The sequence below is a fragment of the Narcine bancroftii genome, chromosome 9 (assembly GCF_036971445.1).
Source record: "Narcine bancroftii isolate sNarBan1 chromosome 9, sNarBan1.hap1, whole genome shotgun sequence".
Lineage (NCBI taxonomy): Eukaryota > Metazoa > Chordata > Chondrichthyes > Torpediniformes > Narcinidae > Narcine > Narcine bancroftii.
Window position 1 is genome coordinate 69,051,577 of NC_091477.1, and position 16,266 is coordinate 69,067,842.

The 16,266-nt window shown below is 44.5% G+C and overlaps 1 long non-coding RNA gene across 3 annotated transcripts in view; it reads left to right on the forward strand.

Moving 5' to 3' along the window:
* The window catches only part of LOC138742972 (uncharacterized), a 31,759-nt gene that overhangs the window by 967 nt on the left and 14,526 nt on the right, over positions 1-16,266 (forward strand). The window lies entirely within an intron of this gene.

Sequence of the window (16,266 nt, forward strand, 5' to 3'; positions counted from 1 at the left end):
GGGTTGGCGTGGAGCAGTTTCACCCTTTAGGAATGTAGTTACCAATGCCAACCTTCTTTCAAAATTGAATAAGAGTTCGTGAGGAGTAGCGTTGGTCACGATACATAGTAACGAGTGGATGGAATGGAGTGCCAAAGGAATGACTTCCTGCCAGTGCGAGTCTGGAAGGCATTTTGACTTGAGGCTAGTTTAACAGCCTTTCAGACTGTGGTGTTCTCCTTTTCAACCTGTCCATTCCCCCAGGGGTTGTAGCTCGTAGTCCTGCTGGATGCGATGCCATTCGCCAGCAGGTACCATCATAGCTCATCACTCATAAAGGATGAGCCCCGGTTGCTATGAACACTCCACGCAGAACTGGCAAGACCTGGTCATTGCCCTGACATCTTCCATGGAGGAGGGCACATTTGCACCTTGACAAAATGACAAATGTGGGTAACCCCTGGATGGCAGAGCTCATTATGTAGACTGCAGTTGGCTGGTGTTTGCAGAGGCAAACCTTCAACCAGCCAGGTAATGTCTCCAGTGCCTCATGGCTTCTACAATGGCTTGAGCCTCTTTTTTCACAGATGGGTTATGGAGCTCGTGGCCTCGTAATGTCCGAGAAAAAAATGCAACCAGCCAGCCTGCCTGGTTAAGGATAGTGACCAGGGCTACATCTGAAGTTTTGCTTTCCACTTGGAAAGGTGCATTCTCGTCCACCACATGCATGGCAGCTTTCGTAATGTGGTTCCAGAAGTAGTTAAAAGTTATTTGGGCTTCAGCCAAGGGGGGGAAATTAGTGGCTTTTAAGAGAGGGCGAACCTTATCAGCGTATTGAGGGATCCACTGGGCATAATATGAGAAAAAACCCCAGGCATCTCCTAAAAGCCTTTGTGGTCCTGGGAGTGAAGAGCTCTAACAGGGGGTGCATCCTATCAGGATCGGGGCCAATAATGCCATTCTCCACCACGTAGCCAAGGAGAGCCAGATGTTTAGTCCTGAACATTGTCAGAGTTATAAGTGAGGCTCAGGGCTCTCGCTGCATGGAGAAAACTCTGGAGTTTGACGTTATGGTCTTCCAATGAGTGGCCACATTATCGAGGTAGGGGAAGGTAGCCTTCAACTCATACTCGTCCACCATTGTCTATCTGCCTCCGGAAGGTAGAAACCTCATTAGTAACACTGAAAGGGACCCTCCATCGAATTGATAGAGATGACCGTTAGCTTCAAATGCCGTATAAGAACAGTCCTCAGAACTGATTGGCAGATGGTGATAGGCAGCTTTCAGGTCGATGGTCGAATAGACCCGATAGTGCACAATATCATTCACCACGTCCAAAATACGAGGGAGGGGGGTTATGCGTCCAGGAGTGTGCACTGATTAATACTTTGGCTATAGTCAATTACTACCCTGGTGTTGTTTTCCCCTTTTACCACTATCATTTACGTTCTCCACATGCTGGTGCTAGGTTCGATGATACCTTCTTCAAGCAGACGCTGTGTTCAGACTATGAAATCTCAGTCTGCTGTGCTGCACCTCCTGTTCTTGGTAGCAATAGGTTTGTAGTCTGAGGACAGATTCGGGAAGAGAGGTGGAGGGTCGATATTCAGTGTGGAGAGGCTGCATGTGTGGGTTCAAATTTTGGTGGCCCTCTGATCCGAACATACAGGGGGAGGGGACCAGAATACTCCAAGGTCATGCTTTTAAGATGACACAGGAAGTCCAGACCCAACAACACCAGAGCACATAATTCATCAAGTACATGCAGGCAAAATTTACAGAACCCCCCCATCCCGCCTTCAAATTACAGATGTACTATACAATGTTGTTGAATATACATCGATTGCAAATAAGATGCAAGGAATATGTGATAATTGGAAGGATACATCTTTAGGTTGTACTCTTGTATAGTCCACGATTTTATGAAGCTTTCAGTAGAACCCATGTCGATTAGGCATTTAGTGGAATGTCCATTTACCTTCACAGTCACTATGGAGTTGCTGAGCTGGTGACGTCTGTCCTGATCTAGGACCATTGAGGATAGGTCCCCAGAGACTCCATACTCCTCACTCAAATGGCTCCCACCATCCTGGGTTGCCCTACATAGGTAAAATGGCATTGACCTCATGGCGCGGCAAGCTGGTCACCCTCCTTCCTCCTCCTCCGATGAGTTTGAATTTGAGTCGTGGCAAGATATCTGCCGAACCTTTTTGCACCGTTTTCTCGCCACTACCCGCAGCAAGTGGGCGAAGGTGAATTTAGGGCAGGCGGCTTGGGCCTGGAATCAGACCCAGGAGCAGTGCAGGCCATAAACTTCCCAGACTTCCCCTCGCACATCAAACCCTCACCTAACGCCCTTTCTTGCCATAGCTGGAACACACTGAGTCTTTAGCTGAGCAGTGAGATCGGGGATGATGGCTCTTGCTGAAGACAAAGCACTCCTTATCATGGGAGTGCTCCCTAGCACGGGAAGCGACAGCCGTTAGGGCTGGGGTAGTGGGAGCAGATAGTCCTTGGAAGGGATCACCTGGATGAGCGAACTCGTTGGCTTCAAGGTTGTCTTTCTTGAGTTTGGCTTGTTCCAAAGATTTGGCCATTTCAACATGGCTACCCAGATCCTTCTTTCATGACTCAAGTAGTAGCTGCCTCATGTACCTCGAGCGGACCCCATGACTAGAGTGTCCTGGATTTTGTTCTTTTGCATGAACGCGGCCCATAGCCGCTTCATATCTGCACTTCTTGGCAAGTGTCTATTGATCCAGCAAGTAGTCATCGATGGTCTCTCCTGGTCATTGGTGATGTAGAGCGAGTCGGTGCCTTGTTAGAACCTCGCTTTGCGAGTTCAGGAACTGAGCCTTCAATGCCTCGATGGCAGCATCATATGTTGTGCAGTCCATGATGACTGCATACCCTTTCATTCCTACCCCCAAAATAGGTGTGGATCTCCTGAGTTTCTAGTCTCTGACGTCTCTAGTCGAGTTCAGGTAGGCCTGGAAGCAGTCTAGCCAGTACATGAACTCCTCAGCCGCGTCGGGGGACAGAGGGTCTGTCAGCAGCGTGCCTGGCATGAGTAGCACTTCCATCATTTAGGGAATAAGCTCATAAAATTGTAGTGTGAATAAAAGCTCTCACGACTAGAGGGAGATCAAACACTTATTAGTTTATAACTAAGGGTAGGGTTCACCAGTAGTCTTCAGAAGGGCTCTGGGTTTGGGCGGGATACCAGGGTTATATGTGAGCAGATGGGGGCGGAGCTGGGAGGCGGGGCCAGCCATCCACACTACACATTACCAGTGAATCCCATTTCACTGCACTATGCCACCCTTCAGTCCTGGGAATCAGCTTGCTGAAACTTTGCTGTATCCCCCACAATCACAAGGTCCCTCCCATGGGAGTCCAGGTTTCAATAAAATATTCTGGATGGGTTCCATGTAATTGCAGTAAACACTCATTCTCCTGTGTGTTTTATTTTAGTTCAAACTAATGTGAATAACACCAATAGCCACCAGTCCCTCATTATTTGAATAAAGACACAACTTTTTTACCCCAAAGTGTATGACCTCCCATTTTCCTGTCCTTTCTGATCAATGCACCCCCTTTAAAATCCACCTCCTCAACTAAGCCCTTCTCCTATTTCCTTAAGCATCTCTTGGTGTCATATTTTGTTTTATAGAATTCCAGTGAATTGCAATGGGGTGTTTCTTCAACAAGAGCCATGCAAGGTATTGCTGCCATTGTTACAATAGCTTATTTGAAGGAAAGCCCAATGGCAGGAGATGGTGATTTAAGTTCAGTCTCGAACAAGGGATGAGTGTTAAGCATCAATTGTCAAACAAGCCTGGAGCAACTTCAAATTATTTCCACACAATGGAAATTTGAATGTAATATTGCAGAGATGGGAACAGGAAATGAACCCTCATTCCTGTTTTGTTTTTCAAGAACCTTTCAACATTTATGCTTACATGAAGCCTGAGAGAACCGAAAACATTGCAGTCTGATATGTGTTCTCAGAGCTCTGGCAAGAATGTTGTTTAACTAGCTAAGCAGGCAAGGCAGCCACAGAGACTTGCTCTGAGAACTTAGGTCATTCAACACCTTTGAGTGTGGGAAGAAGTTAGGAATGCTGCTAGATATTAACATCCGAGGACCGAGGGAATGAATGATCAATTATTCTGTGTTAGGGTGGGATACAGATGAGCACTATAGTCTGAGTGAGGCAACGTGTAACACTAACCTCTCTTAAGCCCCTTTCACACTTGCATCCCACTAAATCGGCCGTTCAGTGTCCCGGGATAGGAATGAGGGTTTGGCCTTTCACACTGGACCACTCCTAAGTGGGACACTGAACGCTTCACGCTTGCAAGGGTCTATCCCCGGCATTTGGTCTGTTCTACTTTTAACAGGAAGAAAATTGCCCGTTTTACACTTGTCTACTCTCAATGCTGGTGTCTGCAGACGCCGGGGATTGTACTAGGGGTCGAGGCCGGCAATCCGCGGTGTGAGATGACGTCATCTGAGCAGATTTTGCTTTCACACTCGCCACTTTAAAGGCTGATTGGCATTCAGTTCTTGGGCTCACCGGCAAGTGTGAAAGGACCAAGACATCAGCAGGTTGAAACAGGTCGATACCATTTGCCTTTTCAGTAGAGGCCTAGCGAGTCAGTGCAAAAACATTCTAGCAGCTCACCCTCTCCCCATGACCTTATTCAAGTACTTATCCAGCATCCTTTTGAAACATGACTGAATCTGTCCACTTCTCCAACTATACCACCTTATCCTCCACAGCTCCCAGCAGTGAATTCCAGATCCTAATCACTTGCTGCATAAGGAAGTTTTCCCTCATTTCACTGTTAGTTTTCTCACCAATCACCATCATTCAGGATCCTCTGATCCTTCACCCCTCTCAATGGGATTCGTTTCTCTCCCCCACCCCCCACCCCTCTTGATTTTGGGTACTTCCCTCAGAAGCCTCCCAGCATCCTCTATTCCAAAGAGAACAACTCCAGCCTCTCCAGTCTCTCCAGTCTCTCCACAGAACTGATGTCCCTCACCCCAAGGCTCATTCCAGTAAAGTCCTTCTGCATCCTCTCAAGCTTTCCTGAAGAGTAGCACCCATAACAGGACACCCTGCTCAATGGTGGGCAATGTGTTCCTTGCCTTGCACTGCAATTTGTGAAGGCTAAGATTCTGTGGGCTTCTTCAACCACTTTCTCAACTTGCCCTGTCATTGCAACAATTAATATTTCTCCATTCCTGTCCTCTTTGTAGAATTGTACCTGTATTCCACATTTACTTCTTGTTCTTCCCCCTGAAATATCTCAGTTTGCAGCCTTCTTCACCAAATTTGATCAAGCAAGTGCTTGTTTATATCCTACTGAAGATAATCACAATGGTCTTTAGAACAAACATCCAAACTTGTGTCATTGTGCCTTACAACCGTCTACATTCAGGAAAGTTTGGCCTTGAGGAACAACACCACATATTTTCTGAAAAGTAACCAATGGGGGAGGTCACGTGATGCAGTAGGGAACGCAGCGCACCCTTACGACTCCCAGGGATTTTAATTTTATAAAGTACTAGCGAATCGAGGAAAGAAAAGGGAACCTGGGCCTACCTTCTCAGCCACCGGAGTTTCTCCTGGAGCCCTGGCGAGGGGCCGTCTCACAGAGCCCATCCCTGCGGCTCTCCGTGACCTCCCCCCAGTGGGAAAGGTATACCTGCACTGCGCACGCGCACTGTGGATGAAAAAAATAAAAGGAAAAAAAAAATCATCACCCCTCTTAAAGGGCCAGTCCAGCGCCACAGCTGTCAAAGAAGAAGACCTTCCTGGTATAGAAGATTATTCTAATGATTCTGCAGATGAAGAGGAAGATAAAAGCACAGAAGAAGTAGAGGCAAGGCAATTTTTTGTTGTTGTAAAGAACAACCACTCTGCTCCTTGTCACAAGAGTAAAAACAATATAAACAAATTTCAATAAAGCACAATCGTAGAATGGTCCCCTTTTTCTTGCATTCTTGCTCATCCCAATAAAGGCAACCCATCCACTATGTTAATCTGCAGTCTATCTGTCCAGTCACATTCAGGTGCTAATGGACATACACTCCTATCCCTTTGCACACTTTTTTCATATTCTGCCACTTATTTTAGTCTTCCCTTATCTCACAGATTCCCAGTGACATAACTGTTGGGGGGGGGGGGGGGGGGGGAGGAACAGTCAGACTGGGGATGGCATCTTCTGACACAAGATCAACCTCTGTAGCCCAGAAGGGTAAAGAAAGGAAGAGGAGAGCAATAGTTATAGAGGATTCAATGGTCAGGAGGACTGATAGGGGATTCTGTGGACACGATAAAGAAAACCGGATGGTGTTTTGCTTCCCTCGTGCCAGGGATGTAACTTCTCATGTCCATGACATCCTAAGTGGGGAGGGTAATAAGCCAGAGGTTGTGATACATGTTGGTACCAACGACATAGGGAGGAAGAGTGAAATGGTCCTAAAAATGAATATGGGGAGTTAAGAAGGGAGCTAAAAAGAAAGAACGCAAAGGGGGTCATCTCTGGATTACTTCCTGTGCCACACGATAGGGAGGGCAAGAATAGTATCAGGTGGACGTTGAATGTCTGGCTGAAGGGGAGGAGTAAGGGGCAGGGATTCAAGTTCTTGGATGACTGGAACCTCTTTTGGGGGGAGGTGGGACCTGTACCGAATGGACAGGTTGCATCTAAATCCTGGCAAGGACATTTACTAGGGTTACTAAGGGGGCTTTAAACTCGAATGATGGAAGGGGTCCATATAAAGGAGAACAGCAAAGAGAAGGTTTGCCCATATATAGAGAAGGTTTGTAGACAAAGTTTGGGGGTGGAAAGACAGGTGATCGAGAAGGAAAATGATCAGTGCCGTGATGGAGGGGGGATGATGGTAATAAATAATAGTTGTCCGTAAAGATGGGGACAAGCAGAAGGTAAGATTTGGGAAATCTCTGAAATGCATTTTCTTTAATGCTAGGAGTATTGTAAGGAAGGTGGACGAGCTGAAGGTGTGGATAGACCCTTAGCAGTATGATGTGCTGGCGATTAGTGAGATGGGGTTGCAGGAGAGTTGTGACTGGCACTTCAATATTCCGGGATTTTGCTGCTTTAGGTGTGATAGAAATGGAGGAGTAAGGTGGGGGCGGGGGGGGGGGGTGTTGCATTGCTTGTCAGGGAAAATATTACAGCGGTGCTGATGCGAGATAGATTGGAGGGCTCGTCAAGGGAGGCGATATGGGTGGAATTGAGAAATGGAAAAGGAGAAGTTACAATTATAGAAGTGTATTATACAGCACCAAGTGGGGAGTGAGAAATAGAGGAGCAAATGTGTAAGGAAAGAGCAGAGATTTGTAATAAACACAGGGTTGTGTTAGTGGGGGATTTTAATTTTCCTAATATAGAATGGGAAATATTCTGTGAAGGGGCTGGATGGATTAGAATTTGTAAAATGTGTGCAGGATAGTCTTTTGCAGCATTGAGACACCCACTAGAGAAGGGGCAGTGTTGGATCTACTGTTGAGGAATGTGATAGGGCAGGTGACTGAGGTGTGGGTTGGGGAGCACTTCGGATCCAGTGATCATGGTACCATTAGTTTCAATATAATTATGGAAAGGGATAGGTCTGGTCCGACGATGAAAGTTTTTGAGTGGGGAAAAGCCAGATTTGATGAAATGAGAAGGGGATTTGCAAGGAGTGGTTTGGGCTGATTTGTTTTATGGGAAGGAGGTAGAGGAGAATTTTAAAGATGAGATTTTGAGGGTACAGAATCTTTATGTTCCTGTTAGGATAAAAAGCAGGGCCAAAGGTTCAAAAGAGACGTGGGTCAAGGGAGATTAGAAAGTTGGTTTGAGATAAAAGGGAGGCCTACATTAAATACCGGCAGCAAGATATGGACGAGATGCTTGGAAAATACATGGATTGTAAAAAGAAGCGTAAGAAATAAATTAGGAAAGTGAAAAGAAGGTACGAGGTGGCTATAGCAAACAGGATGAAAGTAAATCCGAAGGGTTTTTAGAAATATGTTAATAGCAAAAGGAGAGTGAAGGATAAAATTGGTCCCTTAGAGAATCAGAGCGGACAAATGTGCATGGAGCCGAATGAGATGGGGGAGATATTGAATGAGTTCTTCTTATTGGTATTCACTAGGGAAAACAATTATGGAATTGTATAGGATAAGAGAAGCAAAAGGGGTGATTATGGAAAATGTAAGGATTAGAAAAGAAGGGGTATTGGAACTTTTGAGGGATATAAAGGTGGATAAGTCTCCCGACAGGATTTTCCCCAACACTTTGAGGGAAGTCAGGGAGGAAATAGCCACGGCTCTGGCAGTGAATTTTCAAAAGTCACTAGAGGGGGGCATGGTGCCGCAGGATTGGCATATGACAAACATGGTTCCTCTGTTTATAGAGGCTCCACGTGTAGGTCCAGCAATTATAGGCCAGTAAGTTTTACATTGGTGGTCAGTAAACTAATGGAATGTATTCTTAGAGATAATACGTATAAGTATCTAGAGGGGCAGGAACAGATCAGGGACACCTAACGTGGGTTTGTTCAGGGAAGGTCATGTTTGACAAACCTTGTTGAATTTTTTGAGGAGGTGACTAGGAATGTTGATGAGGGTGGAGCAGTAGATGCAATCTATATGGATTTCAGTAAGGCCTTCAATAAGGTTCCACATGGAAGGTTGATAAGGAAGGTTCAGGTGCTAGATGCCAGAGAGTCATGGTGAATAGATGTCTGTCAGGATGGAGGCCAGTGACGAGCGGTGTGCTCAGAGATCAGTGTTGGGTCTCTTGTTGTTTGTCATTTGCATTAATGATTTGGATGATGGAATGATAAATTGGGTTAGTAAATATGCAGATGAATAAAAACAGGGGGAGTTGTGGATAGTGAAGATGGTTTTCAGAGACTGCAGAAGGATTTGGACTGTTTAGGAGAGTGGGCTGATAGGTGGCAGATGGAGTTTAATGTGGATAAGTGTGAAGTGCTTCATTATGGAAAGAATAATCAAAACAGGACATATGCAGTGAAGGGGAGGGCATTGAGGAATGTGGAGGAACAGAGAGATCTTGGAATAAAGGTTCATCATTTTTTGAAACTGGATTCTCATGTAGATAGGGTGGTAAAGAATGCTTTTGGTATGCTGGCCTTTATAGATCAAAGCATAGAATATAGGAGCTGGGAAGTGATGTTGAGACTGTTCAGCGCATTGGTGAGGCCAAATTTGGAATATTGTGTGCAGTCTGGATGCCAAATTATAGGAAGGATATCAATAAGTTAGAGAAGGTGCAGAGAAGATTTACTAAAATGTTGCCTGGATTGCAGCATCTAGAATACAAAGAAAGAGTGAGTAGACTGGGTCATTATTCATTGGAGCATAGAAGGTTGAGGGGGGATTTGATAGAGGTATATGAAATTATGAGGGGGATAGACAGAGTGGCTGTGAATAGGCTCTTACCCTTGAGGGTAGATGAGATTGGAACGAGGGGTCAGGAGTTAAGGGTTAGGGGGCAAAAGCTTAGTAACATGAGAGGGAGCTTCTTCACTCAGAGAGAGGTGGCCGAGTGGAATGACCGTCCGGAAGAGGTGGTTGCGGCAGGGTCCATTTTGTCATTTAAGAGAAAGTTGAATGAGTGCATGGATGTGAGGGAATTGGAAGGTTATGGATAGGGAGCAGGTAGGTGGGACTGGAGGAGATCACTTAAATCGTTGCAGACTAGAGGGGACGAGATAGCCTGTTTCCGGACTGTAATTGTTGGTTATAATTATAATTAAAGTTCACCACCTTCAGTATGACAGGCCTATAGTTACTCCGTCTCTTCATTTCTGAAATCATTGTACCATATCACAATTGCATCAGCCTTAGCTCCTGGCCACCTTGCAGACAGTCAGAGAGATCAAGAAGTGTCTTACTTTTTCCATCATTTTTTTCAATAGCATGGAATACAATTCATCAAGACCTGGTGACTAATTCATTTTAAAGACATCGCTATGCATCTTCAATACATTTCCAAACCTCTCATTCTTCCTTTTTAACAATAACGCTTTTGTCATCCTGCACTGCAAAGTATGTATTTCCAACTTTGCGGGTCTTCTACCTCCTAATCGAAAGCACCATTCTGTGTCGAATAAAACAGAGGTTTTGTATCTTCCTTTTCTTCCATGTTCACAGACCTTCTTAAATATTTCATTCATTTTACCTGGCAATATCTTTTTATACATAGTCTTCCTATTGTCCTATTGAATTTCTATGAGGCAAAACCCTCAGAATGTGAGATAAGGTTCTTGCTTATATTCTGTGAATCTATGTTATAAATTTTTTACATTTTTAAATAAATTTAGACATACAGTACTTTAACAGGCCACTTTGACCCATGAGCCCGTGCCGCACATTTACGCTGAATTGACCTACAACCCCCAGTACATTTTGAAGGGTGGGAGGAAACCAGGGACCTCAGGGGTGAGGGGGGGGGAAAACACATGCAGACACAGGAAGAAAGTACAAACTCCTGTCAGACAGCAGGGGATACAAACCCCGGGGCCGATCACTAGCGCTGTAACAGCGTCAAGCAAACTGTTACGCCAGCCATTCAATGGTTCACATTTGTGAGTATATTTGTCCTGAAATGTCAGTCCCCTCCTTGAGCACTTCCCGTTACTCTGTCACTTATTTGCAATACTAGCCCCTGTTCCCAGCTCACACCAGCCTGATGGGCAGTACTTCACATTGGAAATCTTTGTGTCCTTTCCATGATGTCCAAATTGGACTTAATTATGATCACTATTTCCAATAACAATCAATTATGATAAATAATGATGAATAACAATAATTTCCAATTTTACTCACTGCTATCAATTCTGCATTATTTTTACTTTCACAACTTTATTTGCTAAAACTGATGCCGTCCCATAATAATTGGTAAAAAGAAATCCAAATGGCAGCACTGTCAGATCTGCTGTAACGGTGAGGACCTGGGAGAGCAGGGAGCAGATGCACAGTGCTGCTCTGCAGAGTCCTTCCATCTGGTCCTAATGCCAATGGCTTTGTACAGGCTTTAAATGGCCTGTTAAAGGAGACAACTTATGGTCTGGGCCCAAGATGGCTGTGCTTGTGCTGGCAACGGCCTCGAGGGGGTTGCAGACTCCAGGGGAGCAGCAGACCAAAGCAGGGCACCAGAAAAGGGGAGAACACCCTCCTCCTTCCTTGCCATTTAGTAGAAACCTGGGAGAAGACCCTACAGTGTGGGGACCAAAGCAGTGGATCAGCGAGGGACTCAGTGGCTGTAGGACTGACACAGGCCATAGGCAACTTGCAGTCGAAGCACCCATACAGACTCACACGGGCTACGGGTGACTTGCGGTCGAAGGACCCCCCACAGGCTGCGGTCAACTTTCGGTCAACAGACTCACACGGGCTGCAGGTGACTTGCGATTGAAGGACACACACACAAGCTGTGCGCTGTTGGTGGCTGGTTCATGGGAATTAGATATCAGAACCAGGATTTCAGAGGGTTCTGAGGGCAAGAAAGGCTGTTAAAGGGTCTCAGGCGCTGAAGGCTTCCTGATCTTCTCAGAGGTTTGGATGTGGAGCTCAGATTGCTGATGGTTTGAACTGGAGCTTGTGCGGCTGCAGAGCACTGGAGGTGAATCTATGGACACTCAGTGTCTCTGAAGGGACACGCTTTGCTTCTCTTTCTTCTATTATTAGGGGTGCTGGGCAGCTCAAAGCAATTCTTTGTTTGCCTTGCGGCAGACAAAAGGAAGTATATCACGTATATTACATTTTTATGTACAGAATTATTATGTGACAATAGAAAGGAACTTTTGAACCTTGAGCTTCTGTAGCTATCTAAAATGTTGTTATGAATGCATTTCAACTCTCCTCCTTCACTCACTTTGCTGTTTTGACACCTTTTGAAATCTCTTACTGTCACTGTCTTGCTATTTTTAGAGTTCCAGGAAATTTGTAAAGGAGTTATTTGTTTGTAGTAAAAAGTCATTGCCTTTCATTTGTTCCCTAGTTTCAATTTTATCAATCTTTCCAGCACAAATCTGACATCTCGAATTGTTTGCTCAAGCTTTACTTTCTTCTACTTTGACTATGACATCACCTGAAAATCTTATGAACTTCCATGCCATCTTTAAACTCGATAAAAGCAATGGCTAACAGATCCTAGTCTTACATCTGTGCTCTCAGTTCATTGGCCTTATGACTTAGACTACTTCCATTCAAATGAAGCCCAGCAATGGTACAACATCCTTCAATATACCAGGTTCATACAAATCAGGAATTAGCAGGTTCCCACAAAATGAATTAGGCCAATATTTGTTTCATTAACAACGTAAAGTTCTCCGCTGATATTTAATTTGCATAGAAGTTGCAGTATACATATCAACCACAGCCAAAATTATTTTAATTTTTAATCAGATTTAAACACTCTTTTTCCTTTCACATTGTCCAATTTTGTCCTTTTCCTTCAAATAATGTGACCAGGTTCCCGTCTTCTGCCAGATGATTCAGTGGCAATGACAAACCCAAACCTTAATCACAAATATTTCACCACATCACATGCTCATTTCCAGTCTAGACCTTGGCAACATGAAACACTATCCAGAACTGATCCTCTTGCAGTCCTGCTTTTTAAACTCCAACTTGTGCTATCACCTGGACTCCTGCAGACTAAATATGACAGTCACTTCACACTACACTGTCAACCTAAAGACTTCAGTGGCGAAAATGGATATGAAACCCATTAAATGTGGTGTATTTTGCATGTCTGTGAGCACAGGGGTTTTGCTAAATAATGAATTACAATGCAGAGTGCCTTGTGGGAATATGAAATGGGCAAATAACAGCAGCTGAGCTAAACAGGAGCTGGGTATGAAGTTATCCTGGTAAAACGCAGGAAGGCAAGGAAGTTGAGGCTGATTGAAGAGAATATTACAGTGGGGGAGAGAGAGAGGGATCAAATACGAAAATCACAATGAAAAGTTGTCGGTTCGGCTCAATCAATAAACCAGGAGAATTTTGACTGAAGGGTGACCAATCGTCAGATTCATTAACTCTCAAGGTGGGATGCGCCAGGAAGAGGTTACAGTGATGCCCCAGGGATCAGCATTGTGTATTGGGAGTTAGATATGGAATCTTGTTTAAATATTTCAATCCGCAGAGAGAGCAAAGATCATTGGGAGAAAACATGGGAAATGAAAATTATGCAAGCAAGTCTATATCCATGGATGGGACAGTGGCAAGGAGGTGGGGAGTTTCATTAGAAGGGAGAGGCGAAGGTAGGACAAATGAATCCAGAGCTCTCTGGACAATGACCAAGAACAGTGGGAGATAAAGTAAAAATATGTCATGCATCAAAAATGTCATACTGTAAATACCAATGAAGAATGGCTGATTGCAAAAGAATCAAAGTGGAAATGAAAATAAAAATAAGGGAAACAAAAAGAAAGGGTATAAATTGGAATCTTGAAGTATTCTTTTGTCATATCAATTTATAAAATTGTAGTACAGGATAAACTTGGGAAATTGCATATGGACATTGAACACATTGTTAGGGTGTGAAATGAGTTGCTTGCATCTGCCAACAGTAGGAAAAAAGGTACTTCCAAAGTAAATCTGAAAGAGCAGATAGTTGATACAGTAGATCCATTAAACATTGAGAGCACAGAGGTATGAACAAGCATTGGATACACTTAAAGTGAGTAAGTCAGCGGGAGCAGATGGTATGCATCTGAGGACTTGGGAGGGGGGAGGACAGCTAGAAATTCTTTCAGTGTTTGGAAGTGGAGATGTTGCAGGGAACTGGAGAATGTTCACAAAAGGGAGTAAGGATGAGCCCATCAACAACATGTTGATTAGCTTAACCTCAATGCTTGGAAAGCCTTTCAAAACATTGATGTGGGACAGGATTGCTAGCTACCTGGAGCAAAACTGATGAATTAAGGCAAGTCAGCCTCTATTTATAGTATGGATACTATCGTAACGGGGGCCCATGCTTAGAGCTGCAGCCTCCATCGTTTCAGCGATTTGAACCATCTCCACCAGGCTGTCTCCCCCGTGTTCCAGCACTCGTTGCCTCACCTTGTTAGATCGGATCCCAGCCAATTAAGTGTCCCAGATGAGGTCATCAGTGATCCTGGCCGCAGTTTTGCCGGTGCACACACAAGCTCTACCCAGTAACCTCAGCTGGAGGTAGGCTCAGCAAGACTCACCAGGTTGCTGCCTCCTGGTCGCCAGCATGTGCCTAGCATAGACCTTATTGACAGGCCACTTGTAGGGTCCCCTCAACACGTTCATGGCAGCCATGTAGGAGGTCGCATCCTGGATATATTTGTGACCCTTGTGGACACCATGGACATCAGCACTCGTAGTTTGTCGGTGTCTTCCACCACGATGGGGTCAAAGCGCTGGAGATACGCCTCGAAGCACCTCACCCAGTGTCTGAAATCACTCTGGGCAGTAGCTGACTGCGGGTCGATGCTGAAGCGTTCTAGTCGCAGCATTCGCTCCATCTGTTGAAATTTTTGCTAATTTAATAGTAGTGTGTCGAATGACCCAAAGACTTGATGACTCAAACCAAGACTTTTATTAGCAAAAAACTGGAGCATATTACATCTAGGTCAACCACTCCAGACTGACCTGGGTCTGGTTTCTGACCTGCCGGTGGGTATGGCTATGTCTTTCAGCCAATCATTACGACTATATGTAAATATATACATCGGTGATTGTATCCACACTATCACAATTTGTTAATGACAAATTTAACCAACTTCAGCAAATGTTCTAAGAAGATTGATGACGTTAATGGAGTCAATGAGGTCTAAACGGACTTCCAAAAAGCTTTTGTTAAGCGCCCTCATAATAGACTCATTAGCAACGGTGGAGATGCAGCATTTAAAGGATCTTGATTACACAAACTTGAAGTTACTGATGTAACAGACTCCAGAGGGTCAAGGTGGCCAGTTGCTTCTCAGACTGGAGGAAGGTAAGTGGTGGTGTTTCCCCAGAATGACCGTTGAGCTTCTCTTATTAAATCAATAAATTAAATCTAATGATGACCAGGGGCTGCAAGCCAAATTTTCGAAGACTGCAGATTTCATAAAATTGGCACAATTGTATGAAAATCATGGAGGGTTTGGCCAGGATATATATAGATTGGTGGAATGTGTTGGTGTATGGCAAATAAAGTGTAATGGAGAAATATGAAGTCGTCTATTTTGGAAGGAAGAATGAAGAGTAGCAATATTGACAAAACTTTACAGTTTAAAGGGGTGCAAGAACAGAGGGACCTGGAGTTATGGCCACACAGGTCACTGAAAGTGGCAGGGCAGACAGAGTGTTGATAACAAAGAACACATAATTTTGAGTTTAATCAGGAGAGGCCCAGAGGATAAAAGCAGGGAAGACATGGCCAAACCTTAATGAAACATTGGTCCAGTCTCAATAGATCCGTGTTAAATTCTGATCACCACATCATTTGAAGTGCGTGAGGGCATTTGACATGGTCCAGGAAAGACTTCCGAGAATGATTCCTGGGATGAGGGCATACAGCTCCGAGAATAGATTAGAATGGCTGGATTGCTTTCTTTGGGGGAGAATAGGAAAGGGATTGAAAGTATATAAAATAATGAGGGGCGTAGACAGAGAGGGCAGTGGCAGGCTGTTCCCATTGGTGGAGGGGTTGAGAACTTGAGGTGACAGGTTTGAGCTAAAGGGCAAGAGAATTAAGGGTGAAATGAAGGGAAACATATTAATCTGCAGGCGTGATGAAGGCATGGGAATACGATGAAGAGAACTTTGCAAAGTGTTGGAGAAAAGGACAAGTGGTGAAACCATAAGTTGCTCTGGCGGAGAATCCAAAACAAAAGGTCGCTGAATATGAGGAGATGAATCCACCTTAAATGTGGTCAAAGGTGAGTGTCATAAATATGGAGGTTGGAGAAGTTTAGGGAGGGGAACCTATGGTTTGGGATTGAGGCAGTAGAAGGGAAGGATTGGGGGTCTGCAAGAAAGACACCAAAGGAGTCAGATATGAGAGGAAGATTAGTAGAGGAAGATTTCACCCTGGGAACAATTACAGAGCATGAAAGCCACAGAGGAATTAAACAAAGGTTGGATGGAAGATCTTCGGTTGAAACTCTATGTCTTTGTGACATATTACGCTTCTACAGAGTCTTTCAATTTTTTCACAATTGAATTGCCACAGAATCACAGATATCCAACATGGAAACAGGCCCTTTGGTCCACC